This window comes from Triticum aestivum, chromosome 5A (genome assembly GCF_018294505.1).
Source record: "Triticum aestivum cultivar Chinese Spring chromosome 5A, IWGSC CS RefSeq v2.1, whole genome shotgun sequence".
NCBI lineage: Eukaryota > Viridiplantae > Streptophyta > Magnoliopsida > Poales > Poaceae > Triticum > Triticum aestivum.
The window spans coordinates 608,295,119-608,308,472 of record NC_057806.1 but is presented as its reverse complement, the minus strand read 5'-3'; positions in this window follow the sequence as shown (position 1 = coordinate 608,308,472).

Below are 13,354 nucleotides of genomic sequence, written 5' to 3'. Positions count from 1 at the left end.
AAACTTCCTTTTGCGCTTTCGAAAAACCTTGTGGGCTTTCCCCTTTGGCCCAAATAAAGTGTTCTCGTACCCAAACATTTCGGGAAACATCCGGAACCCCTTCCGGTGATTTCCGGAACCCTTCCGGTGACCAAACACTATTATCATATATATCAAACTTTATCTCCGGACCATTCCGGAGTTCCTCGTCATGTCTGTGATCTCATCTCGGACTCCGAACAACATTCGGTACATCAAAATGCATAAAACTCATAACAACTGTCATCATAACTTTAAGCGTGCGGACCCTACGGTTCGAGAACAATGTAGACATGACTGAGACAAATCTCCGGTTAATAACCAATAGCGGGACCTGGATGCCCATATTGGCTCCTACATATTCTATGAAGATCTTTATCGGTCAGACCGCATAACAACATACATTGTTCCCTTTGTCATCGGTATGTTACTTGCCCGAGATTCGATCGTCGGTATCCAATACCTAGTTCAATCTCGTTACTGACAAGTCTCTTTACTCGTTCCGTAATACATCATCTCACAACTAACATATTAGTTGTAATGCTTGCAAGGCTTATGTGATGTGCATTACCGAGAGGGCCCAGAGATACCTCTCCGACAATCGGAGTGACAAATCCTAATCTCGAAATATGCCAACCCAACATCTACCTTTGGAGACACCTGTAATGCTCCTTTATAATCACCCATTTACGTTGTGACATTTGGTAGCACCCAAAGTGTTCCTCCGGTAAACGGGAGTTGCATAATCTCATAGTCATAGGAACATGTATAAGTCATGAAGAAAGCAATAGCAACATACTAAACGATCGGGTGCTAAGCTAATGGAATGGGTCATGTCAATCAGATCATTCAACTAATGATGTGATCTCGTTAATCAAATAACAACTCCTTTGTCTATGGTTAGGAAACATAACCATCTTTGATTAACGAGCTAGTCAAGTAGAGGCATACTAGTGACACTCTGTTTGTCTATGTATTCACACATGTATTATGTTTCCGGTTAATACAATTCTAGCATGAATAATAAACATTTATCATGATATAAGGAAATAAATAATAACTTTATTATTGCCTCTAGGGCATATTTCCTTCAGTCTCCCACTTGCACTAGAGTCAATAATCTAGATTACACAGTAATGATTCTAACACCCATGGAGCCTTGGTGCTGATCATGTTTTGCTCGTGGAAGAGGCTTAGTCAACGGGTCTGCAACATTCAGATCCGTATGTATCTTGCAAATCTCTATGTCTCCCACCTGGACTAGATCCCGGATGGAATTGAAGCGTCTCTTGATGTGCTTGGTTCTCTTGTGAAATCTGGATTCCTTTGCCAAGGCAATTGCACCAGTATTGTCACAAAAGATTTTCATTGGACGCGATGCACTAGGTATGACACCTAGATCGGATATGAACTCCTTCATCCAGACTCCTTCATTTGCTGCTTCCGAAGCAGCTATGTACTCCGCTTCACATGTAGATCCCGCTACGGCGCTTTGTTTCGAACTGCACCAACTGACAGCTCCACCGTTTAATGTAAACACGTATCCGGTTTGCGATTTAGAATCGTCCGGATCAGTGTCAAAGCTTGCATCAACGTAACCTTTTACGATGAGCTCTTTGTCACCTCCATATATGAGAAACATATCCTTAGTCCTTTTCAGGTATTTTAGGATGTTCTTGACTGCTGTCCAGTGATCCACTCCTGGATTACTTTGGTACCTCCCTGCTAGACTTATAGCAAGGCACACATCAGGTCTGGTACACAGCATTGCATACATGATAGAGCCTATGGCTGAAGCATAGGGAACATCTTTCATTTTCTCTCTATCTTCTGCAGTGGTCGGGCTTTGAGTCTTACTCAATTTCACACCTTGTAACACAGGCAAGAACCCTTTCTTTGCTTGATCCATTTTGAACTTTTTCAAAACTTTGTCAAGGTATGTGCTTTGTGAAAGTCCAATTAAGCGTCTTGATCTATCTCTATAGATCTTAATGCCTAATATGTAAACAGCTTCACCGAGGTCTTTCATTAAAAAACTCTTATTCAAGTATCCCTTTATGCTATCCAGAAATTCTATATCATTTCCAATCAATAATATGTCATCCACATATAATATCAGAAATGCTACAGAGCTCCCACTCACTTTCTTGTAAATACAGGCTTCTCCGAAAGTCTGTATAAAACCAAATGCTTTGATCACACTATCAAAACGTTTATTCCAACTCCGAGAGGCTTGCACCAGTCCATAAATGGATCGCTGGAGCTTGCACACTTTGTTAGCTCCCTTTGGATCGACAAAACCTTCCGGTTGCATCATATACAACTCTTCTTCCAGAAATCCATCCAGGAATGCAGTTTTGACATCCATCTGCCAAATTTCATAATCATAAAATGCGGCAATTGCTAACATGATTCGGACAGACTTAAGCATCGCTACGGGTGAGAAGGTCTCGTCGTAGTCAACCCCTTGAACTTGTCGAAAACCTTTTGCGACAAGTCGAGCTTTGTAGACAGTAATATTACCATCAGCGTCAGTCTCTTCTTGAAGATCCATTTATTCTCAATTGCTTGCCGATCATCGGGCAAGTCAACCAAAGTGCATACTTTGTTATCATACATGGATCCCATATCAGATTTCATGGCTTCAAGCCATTTTGCGGAATCTGGGCTCACCATCGCTTCTTCATAGTTCGTAGGTTCATCATGATCTAGTAGCATGACTTCCAGAACAGGATTACCGTACCACTCTAGCGCAGATCTCACTCTGGTTGATCTACGAGGTTTAGTAGTATCTTGATCTAAAGTTTCATGATCATCATCATTAGCTTCCTCACTAACTGGTGTAGGTGTCACTGAAACAGTTTTCTGTGATGTACTACTTTCCAATAAGGGAGCAGGTACAGCTACCTCATCAAGTTCCACTTTCCTCCCACTCGCTTCTTTCGAGAGAAACTCCTTCTCCAGAAAGTTTCCGAATTTAGCAACAAAAGTCTTGCCTTCGGATCTGTGATAGAAGGTGTATCCAATAGTTTCCTTTGGATAACCTATGAAGACACATTTCTCTTATTTGGGTTCGAGCTTATCAGGTTGAAGCTTTTTCACATAAGCATCGCAGCCCCAAACTTTCAGAAATGACAACTTTGGTTTCTTGCCAAACCACAGTTCATAAGGCGTCGACTCAACAGATTTTGATGGTTCCCTATTTAACGTGAATGCGGCCATCTCTAGAGCGTATCCCCAAAATGATAGCGGTAAATCAGTAAGAGACATCATAGATCGCACCATATCTAGTAAAGTACGATTACGACGTTCGAAGACACCATTACGCTGTGGTGTTCCGGGTGGCGTGAGTTGCGAAACTATTCCGCATTGCTTCAAATGTACACCAAACTCGTAACTCAAATATTCTCCTCCACGATCAGATCGCAGAAACTTTATTTTCTTGTTACGATGATTTTCAACTTCACTCTGAAATTCTTTGAACTTTTCAAATGTTTCAGACTTATGTTTCATTAAGTAGATATACCCATATCTGCTTAAGTCATCTGTGAAGGTGAGAAAATAACGATATCCGCCACGAGCCTCAATATTCATCGGACCACATACATCTGTATGTATGATTTCCAACAAATCTGTTGCTCTCTCCATAGTACCGGAGAACGGTGTTTTAGTCATCTTGCCCATGAGGCACGGTTTGCAAGTACCAAGTGATTCATAATCAAGTGGTTCCAAAAGTCCATCAGTATGGAGTTTCTTCATGCGCTTTACACCGATATGACCTAAACGGCAGTGCCACAAATAAGTTGCACCATCATTATCAACTCTGCATCTTTTGGTTTCAACATTATGAATATGTGTATCACTACTCTCGAGATTCAATAAGAATAGACCACTCTTCAAGGGTGCATGACCATAAAAGATATTACTCATATAAATAGAACAACCATTATTCTCTGATTTAAATGAATAACCGTCTCGCATTAAACAAGATCCAGATATAATGTTCATGCTCAACGCTGGCACCAAATAACAATTATTTAGGTCTAATACTAATCCCGAAGGTAGATGTAGAGGTAGCATGCCGACCGCGATCACATCGACTTTGGAACCATTTCCCACGCGCATCGTCACCTCGTCCTTAGCCAATCTTCGCTTAATCCGTAGTCCCTGTTTCGAGTTGCAAATATTAGCAACAGAACCAGTATCAAATACCCAGGTGCTACTGCGAGCATTAGTAAGGTACACATCAATAACATGTATATCACATATACCTTTGTTCACCTTGCCATCCTTCTTATCAGCCAAATACTTGGGGCAGTTCCGCTTCCAGTGACCAGTTTGCTTGCAGTAGAAGCACTCAGTTTCAGGCTTAGGTCCAGACTTGGGTTTCTTCTCTTGAGCAGCAACTTGCTTGCTGTTCTTCTTGAAGTTTCCCTTCTTCTTTCCTTTGCCCTTTTTCTTGAAACTAGTGGTCTTGTTGACCATCAACACTTGATGCTCCTTCTTGATTTCTACCTCCGCAGCTTTCAGCATTGCGAAGAGCTCGGGAATAGTCTTATTCATCCCTTGCATATTATAGTTCATCACGAAGCTCTTGTAGCTTGGTGGCAGTGATTGGAGAATTCTGTCAATGACGCAATCATCCGGAAGATTAACTCCCAATTGAATCAAGTGATTATTATACCCAGACATTTTGAGTATATGCTCACTAACAGAACTGTTCTCCTCCATCTTACAGCTATAGAACTTATTGGAGACTTCATATCTCTCAATCCGGGCATTTGCTTGAAATATTAACTTCAACTCCTGGAACATCTCATATGCTCCATGACGTTCAAAACGTCGTTGAAGTCCCGATTCTAAGCCGTAAAGCATGGCACACTGAACTATCGAGTAGTCATCAGCTTTGCTCTGCCAGACATTCATAACATCTGGTGTTGCTCCAGCAGCAGGCCTGGCACCCAGCGGTGCTTCCAGGACGTAATTCTTCTGTGCAGCAATGAGGATAATCCTCAAGTTACGGACCCAGTCCGTGTAATTGCTACCATCATCTTTCAACTTTGCTTTCTCAAGGAACGCATTAAAATTTAACGGAACAACAGCACGAGCCATCTATCTACAATCAAACATAAACAAGCAAGATACTATCAGGTACTAAGTTCATGATAAGTTTTAGTTCAATTAATCAAATTACTTAAGAACTCCCACTTAGATAGACATCCCTCTAATCCTCTAAGTGATCACGTGATCCAAATCAACTAAACCATGTCCGATCATCACGTGAGATGGAGTAGTTTCATTGGTGAACATCGCTTATGTTGATCATATCTACTATATGATTCACGCTCGACCTTTCAGTCTCCGTGTTCCGAGGCCATATCTGTATATGCTTGGCTCGTCAAGTATAACCTGAGTATTCCGCGTGTGCAACTGTTTTGCACCCATTGTATTTGAACGTAGAACCTATCACACCCGATCATCACGTGGTGTCTCAACACGAAGAACTTTCGCAATGGTGCATACTCAGGGAGAACACTTCTTGATAATTTAGTGAGAGATCATCTTATAATGCTACCGTCAATCAAAGCAAGATAAGATGCATAAAGGATAAACATCACATGCAATCAATATAAGTGATATGAATGGCCATCATCATCTTGTGCTTGTGATCTCCATCTCTGAAGCACCGTCGTGATCACCATCGTCACCGGTGCGACACCTTGATCTCCATTGTAGCATCGTTGTCGTCTCGCCAATCTTATGCTTCCACGACTATCGCTACCGCTTAGTGATAAAGTAAAGCATTACATCACGATTGCATTGCATACAATAAAGCGACAACCTTATGGCTCCTGCCAGTTGCCGATAACTCGGTTACAAAACATGATCATCTCATACAATAAAATTTAGCATCATGTCTTGGCCATATCACATCACAACATGCCCTGCAAAAACAAGTTACATGTCCTCTACTTTGTTGTTGCAAGTTTTACGTGGCTGCTACGGGCTTAAGCAAGAACCAATCTCACCTACGCATCAAGACCACAACGATAGTTTGTCAATTTGACTCCGTTTTAACCTTCGCAAGGACCGGGCGTAGCCACACTCGGTTCAACTAAAGTTGGAGAAACAGTCACCCGCAAGCCACCTATGTGCAAAGCACGTCGGGAGAACCGGTCTCGCTTAAGCGTACACGTAATGTCGGTCCGGGCCGCTTCATCCAACAATACCGCCGAACCAAAGTATGACATGCTGGTAGGCAGTATGACTTATATCGTCCACAACTCACTTGTGTTCTACTCGTGCAAATAACATCAAACCATAAAACCTAGGCTCGGATGCCACTGTTGGGGAACGCAGTAATTTCAAAAAAATTCCTACGCACACGCAAGATCATGGTGATGCATAGCAACGAGAGGGGAGAGTATGATCTACGTACCCTTGTAGATCGCAACGGAAGCGTTGACACAACGTAGTGGAAGTAGTCATACGTCTTCTTCCCGATCCGACCGATCCAAGCACCGTTACTCCGGCACCTCCGAGTTCTTAGCACACGTACAGCTCGATGACGCTCCCCGGGCTCCGATCCAGCAAAGCTTCGGGGATGAGTTCCGTCAGCACGACGGCGTGATGACGATGATGATATTCTACCGACGCAGGGCTTCGCCTAAGCACTACAACGATATGATCGAGGTGGAATAAGGTGGCAGGGGGCACCGCACACGGCTAAGGAACGATCACGAGGATCAACTTGTGTTTCTTGATCTATCTTTGGTGCTAGCCCTGCCCCTCTATTTATATCTTGAGCCCTGGGGTCGAAACTTGGAGTTAAAGCCTTCACAAAGTCGGTTTCACCCGATAGGCAAGAGTCCTTCTCGGACTCCAGGGCCAGACGCCAGGGATCCCGGCGTCTGGACCCAGACGCCAGGGACCCTGGCGTCTGGCTCCTGGACTCCGCAAAACTTCCTTTTGCGCTTTCCAAAAACCTTGTGGGCTTTCCCCTTTGGCCCAAAATAAAGTGTTCTCGTACCCAAACATTTCGGGAAACATCCGGAACCCCTTCCGGTGACCAAACACTATTATCATATATATCAAACTTTATCTCCGGACCATTCCGGAGTTCCTCGTCATGTCCGTGATCTCATCTCGGACTCCGAACAACATTCGGTACATCAAAATGCATAAAACTCATAACAACTATCATCGTAACTTTAAGCGTGCGGACCCTACGGTTCGAGAACAATGTAGACATGACTGAGACAAATCTCCGGTTAATAACCAATAGCGGGACCTGGATGCCCATATTGGCTCCTACATATTCTATGAAGATCTTTATCGGTCAGACCGCATAACAACATACATTGTTCCCTTTGTCATCGGTATGTTACTTGCCCGAGATTCGATCGTCGGTATCCAATACCTAGTTCAATCTTGTTACCGACAAGTCTCTTTACTCGTTCCGTAATACATCATCTCACAACTAACATATTAGTTGTAATGCTTGCAAGGCTTATGTGATGTGCATTACCGAGAGGGCCCAGAGATACCTCTCTGACAATCGGAGTGACAAATCCTAATCTCGAAATATGCCAACCCAACATCTACCTTTGGAGACACCTGTAATGCTCCTTTATAATCACCCATTTACGTTGTGACGTTTGGTAGCACCCAAAGTGTTCCTCCGGTAAACGGGAGTTGCATAATCTCATAGTCATAGGAACATGTATAAGTCATGAAGAAAGCAATAGCAACATACTAAACGATCGGGTGCTAAGCTAATGGAATGGGTCATGTCAATCAGATCATTCAACTAATGATGTGATATCATTAATCAAATAACAACTCCTTTGTCTATGGTTAGGAAACATAACCATCTTTGATTAACGAGCTAGTCAAGTAGAGGCATACTAGTGACACTCTGTTTGTCTATGTATTCACACATGTATTATGTTTCCGGTTAATACAATTCTAGCATGAATAATAAACATTTATCATGATATAAGGAAATAAATAATAACTTTATTATTGCCTCTAGGGCATATTTCCTTCATCATACACCCAATGAAAATGGTTTGTTGGATCTCGATCATAGTGAAACACATATTCATAATATTGAAGCCAAAATATGCAAAGTTAATAATGATAGTGCAACTTATTTGTGGCACTGCCGTTTTAGGTCATATTGGTGTAAAGTGCATGAAGAAAATCCATGCTGATGGGCTTTTGGAATCACTTGATTATGAATCAGTTGATGCTTGCGAACCATGCCTCATGGGCAAGATGACTAAGACTACGTTCTCCGGAACAATGGAGCGAGCAACTGACTTATTGGAAATAATACATACTGATGTATGCAATCCAATGAGTGTTGAGACTCGCGGCGGGTATCGTTATTTTCTGACCTTACAAATGAATTGAGCAGATATGGGTATATCTACTTGATGAAACATAAGTCTGAAACATTTGAAAAGTTCATATAATTTCAGAGTGAAGTAGAAAATCATTGTAACAAGAAAATAAAGTTTCTACGATCTGATCGTGGAGGAGAATATTTGAGTTATGAGTTTGGTCTTCATTTGAAACAATGCGGAATAGTTTTGCAACTCACGCCACCTGGAACACCAGAGCATAATGGTGTGTCTGAACATCGTAATCGTACTTTATTAGATATGGTGCAATCTATGATGTTTCTTACCGATTTACCACTATCGTTTTGGGGTTATGCATTAGAGACAACTGCATTCACGTTAAAAAGGGCACCATCTAAATCCGTTGAGACGACACCATATGAACTGTGGTTTGGCAAGAAACCAAAGTTGTCATTTCTTAAAGTTTGGGGTTGCGATGCTTATGTGAAAAAGTTTCATCCTGATAAGCTCAAACCCAAATCGGAGAAATGTCTCTTCATAGGATACCCAAAGGAGACAGTTGGGTACGCCTTCTATCACAGATCCGAAGGCAAGATATTCGTTGCTAAGAATGGATACTTTCTAGAGAAGGAGTTTCTCTCGAAAGAAGTGAGTGGGAGGAAAGTAGAACTTGATGAGGTAACTGTACCTGCTCCTTTATTGGAAAGTAGTTCATCACAGAAATCTGTTCCTGTGACTCCTACACCAATTAGTGAGGAAGCTAATGATGATGATCATGTAACTTCAGATCAAGTTACTACCGAACCTCGTAGGTCAACCAGAGTAAGATCCGCACCAGAGTGGTACGGTAATCCTGTTCTGGAGGTCATGTTACTTGACCATGATGAACCTACAAACTATGAGGAAGCGATGATGAGCCCAGATTCCGCGAAATGGTTTGAGGCCATGAAATCTGAGATGGGATCCATGCATGAGAACAAAGTGTGGACTTTGGTTGACTTGCCCGATGATCGGCAAGCCATAGAAAATAAATGTATCTTCAAGAGGAACACGGACGCTGGTAGTAGTGTTACTATCTACAAAGCTAGACTTGTCGGAAAAAGGTTTTGACAAAGTTCAAGGTGTTGACTACTATGAGATTTTCTCACTCGTATCGATGCTTAAAGTCTGTCTGAATCATGTTAGCAATTGCCGCATTTTATGAAATCTGGCAAATGGATAACAAAACTGCAATCCTTAATGGATTTATTAAAAAAGAGTTGTATATGATGCAACCAGAAGGTTTTGTCAATCCTAAAGGTGCTAACAAAGTGTGCAAGCTCCAGCGATCCATCTGTGGACTGGTGCAAGCATCATGGAGTTGGAATATACGCTTTGATGAGTTGATTAAAGCATATAGTTTTATACAGACTTGCGGTGAAGCCTGTATTTTACAAGAAAGTGAGTGGGAGCACTACAACCTTTCTGATAAGTATATGTAAATGACATATTGTTGATCAGAAATGATGTAGAATTTTCTGGAAAGCATAAAGGAGTGTTTGAAAGGAGTTCTTCAAAGAAAGACCTCGGTGAAGCTGCTTACATGTTGAGCATCAAAGATCTATAGAGATAGATCAAGACGCTTGATAAAGATTTTCAATGAGTATGTACCTTGACAAGATTTTGAATTAGTTCAAAATGGAACAGTCAAAGAAAGAGTTCTTGCCTGTGTGCAAGGTGTGAAGTTGAGTAAGACTCAAAGCCCGACCACAGCAGAAGATAGAAAGAGAATGAAAGTCATTCCTTATGCCTCAGTCATAGGTTCTATAAAGTATGCCATGCTATGTACCAGATCTATTGTATACCCTACACTGAGTTTGGCAAGGGAGTACAATAGTGATCTTGGAGTAGATCACTGGACAACGGTCAAACTTATCCTTAGTGGAACAGGGATATGTTTCTCGATTATGGAGGTGACAAAAGGTTCGTCGTAAAGGGTTACGTCGATGCAAGTTTTGACACTGATCTAGATGACTCTAAGTCTCAATCTGGATACATATTGAAAGTGGGAGAAATTAGCTAAAGTAGCTCCGTGCAGAGCATTGTAGACATAGAAATTTGCAAAATACATAACGGATCTGAATGTGAAAGACCCGTTGACTAAGATTCTCTCACAAGCAAAGCATGATCACATCTTAGTACTCTTTGAGTGTTAATCACATAGCGATGTGAACTAGATTACTGAATCTAGTAAACCCTTTGGGTGTTGGTCACAAGGCAATGTGAACTATGGGTGTTAATCACATGATGATGTGAACTATCGATGTTAATCACATGGTGATGTGATCTAGATTATTGACTCTAGTGCAAGTGGGAGACTGAAGGAAATATGCCCTAGAGGCAATAATAAAGTTATTATTTATTTCGTTATTTCATGATAAATGTTTATTATTCATGCTAGAATTGTATTAACCAGAAACTTGATACATGTGTGAATGCATAGACAAACAGAGTGTCACTAGTATGCCTCTACTTGACTAGCTCATTGAATCAATGATGGTTAAGTTCCCTAGCCATAGACATGAGTTGTCATTTGATTAACGGGATCACATCATTAGGAGAATGATGTGATTGACTTGACCCATTCCATTAGCTTAGCACTTGATCATTTAAGTTTGTTGCTATTGCTTTCTTCATGACTTATACATGTTCCTATGACTATGAGATTATGCAACTCCCGTTTACCGGAGGAACACTTTGTGTGCTACCAAACGTCACGACGTAACTGGGTGATTATAAAGGTGCTCTACAAGTGTCTCCGAAGGTACTTGTTGGGTTGGCGTATTTCGAGATTAGGATTTGTCACTCGATTGTCGGAGAGGTATCTCTGGGCCCACTCGGTAATACACATCACTTAAGCCTTGCAAGCATTGCAACTAATGAGTTAGTTACGAGATGATGTGTTACGGAACGAGTAAAGAGACTTGCCGGTAATGAGATTGAACTAGGTATTGAGATACCGACAATCGAATCTCGGGCAAGTAACATACCGATGACAAAAGGAACAACGTATGTTGTTATGCGGTTTGACCGATAAAGATCTTTGTATAATATGTAGGAGCCAATATGAGCATCCAGGTTCCGCTATTGGTTATTGACCGGAGACGTGTCTCGGTTATGTCTACATAGTTCTCGAACCCGTAGGGTCCGCACGGTTAAAGTTCGATGATGGTTATATTATGAGTTTATAGTTTTTGATGTACCGAAGGTCGGAGTTCCAGATTTGATCACGGACATGACGAGGAGTCTCGAAATGTTCGAGAAGTAAAGATCGATATATTGGACGACTATATTTTGATACCGGAATGGTTCCGGGTGAGATCGGGATAATACTGGAGCACCGGGAGGTTATCGGAACCCCCGGGAGGTATATGGGCCTTAATGGGCTTTAGTGGAAAGGAGGGGAAAGGAGCAAGGGAGGGGCGCGCCCCCCAAGCCCAATCCGAATTGGGAAGGGGGCCGCCCCCCTTCCTTCCTCCCTCCTTTCTTTTCCTTCCCTTTCCCTCTCCAAATAGAAAAAGGAGGAGTCCTACTCGGGAGTAGGACTCTCCCCTTGGGCGTGCCTTCTCCCCTTGGCCGGCCCTCTCCTCCCCTCCTTGATATACGGAGGAAAGGGGCACCCCATAGACAACAATTGATCTCTTGGATCTTTTAGCCATGTGCGGTGCCCCTCTCCACCATAGTCCACCTCGATAATATTGTAGCAGTGCTTAGGCGAAGCCCTGCGATAGTAGAACATCAATATCGTCACCATGCCGTCGTGCTGACGGAACTCTCCCTCAAAGCTCAGCTGGATCGGAGTTCGAGGGACGTCATCGAGTTGAACGTGTGCAGAACTCGGAGGTGACATGCGTTCGGTACTTGATCGGTCGGATCGTGAAGACATACGACTACATCAACCGCGTTGTGCTAACGCTTCCGCTTTCGGTCTACGAGGGTACGTGGACACACTCTGCCCTCTCGTTGCTATGCATCACCATGATCTTGCGAGTGCGTAGGAAATTTTTTAAAATTACTACGTTCCTCAACAAACGGAAGCCGATGCAGTTGGCGGCAAGCGCTGACAGCGGTCCGCGGCACGCGCACGAACTTCACAGGCACACCACGTACAACACAAGCTCATCACGCATGCATGCACTGATGCACACCGGCATGCCAGTAAAAATACATGCTATTATTATTTACTAATAAAGGAGGGCATTGCACAAATCACCATTTATTGGGGCTACTGATGAAGCTATGTACCTAGGGTAGGGGCACGGACCCGTCTAAAGAGCCCTACCCAAGGACATCCCTAGAAGAAGCCACCTTTCAATCGACTTGAAGGTATCCCACTCGACGGGTTCAAGACACTCGACCAAGAAGCTATCACTCAACCATGAAGCCAACCACTCGACTGCCAGGAGACCTAAAGTCACTCCGCAGGCAAACGGTCAGCTGTTAAGTAGTCTTTATGGTCATTATAGCACTTTATTAGGAGCGTTACCAGTAACGCCCAATCTTAAATGTACCTTAAACCCTGCATTACTGAGGGCAGGAGGGGGCTGGCGAACTCTATATAAGCCACCCCCCTCCTCAGTATGAAGGGTTCGCACCCCTGTAATCCATACACGCATAATCCAGTCGACCGCCTCCGGGCTCCGAGACGTAGGGCTATTACTTCCTCCGAGAAGGGCCTGAACTCGTAAATCTCGCGTGTTACAACTTCCCAATAGCTAAGATCTAGCCTCTCCATACTCACCCCCTACATCACTGTCAGAGCTAGAACCACGACAGTTGGCGCCCACCTTGGGGCAGGAATCTTAGCGCCTAGTTGGAGAAGTTGCGATCTTTTCCGATCCCTTTGATCATGGTTTCTTGTGGAGTTTTGGTGGAGGGCCGTGAGATCCGTCTCGGCGCGCTCACACTCATTGTTGATGACTCCACCT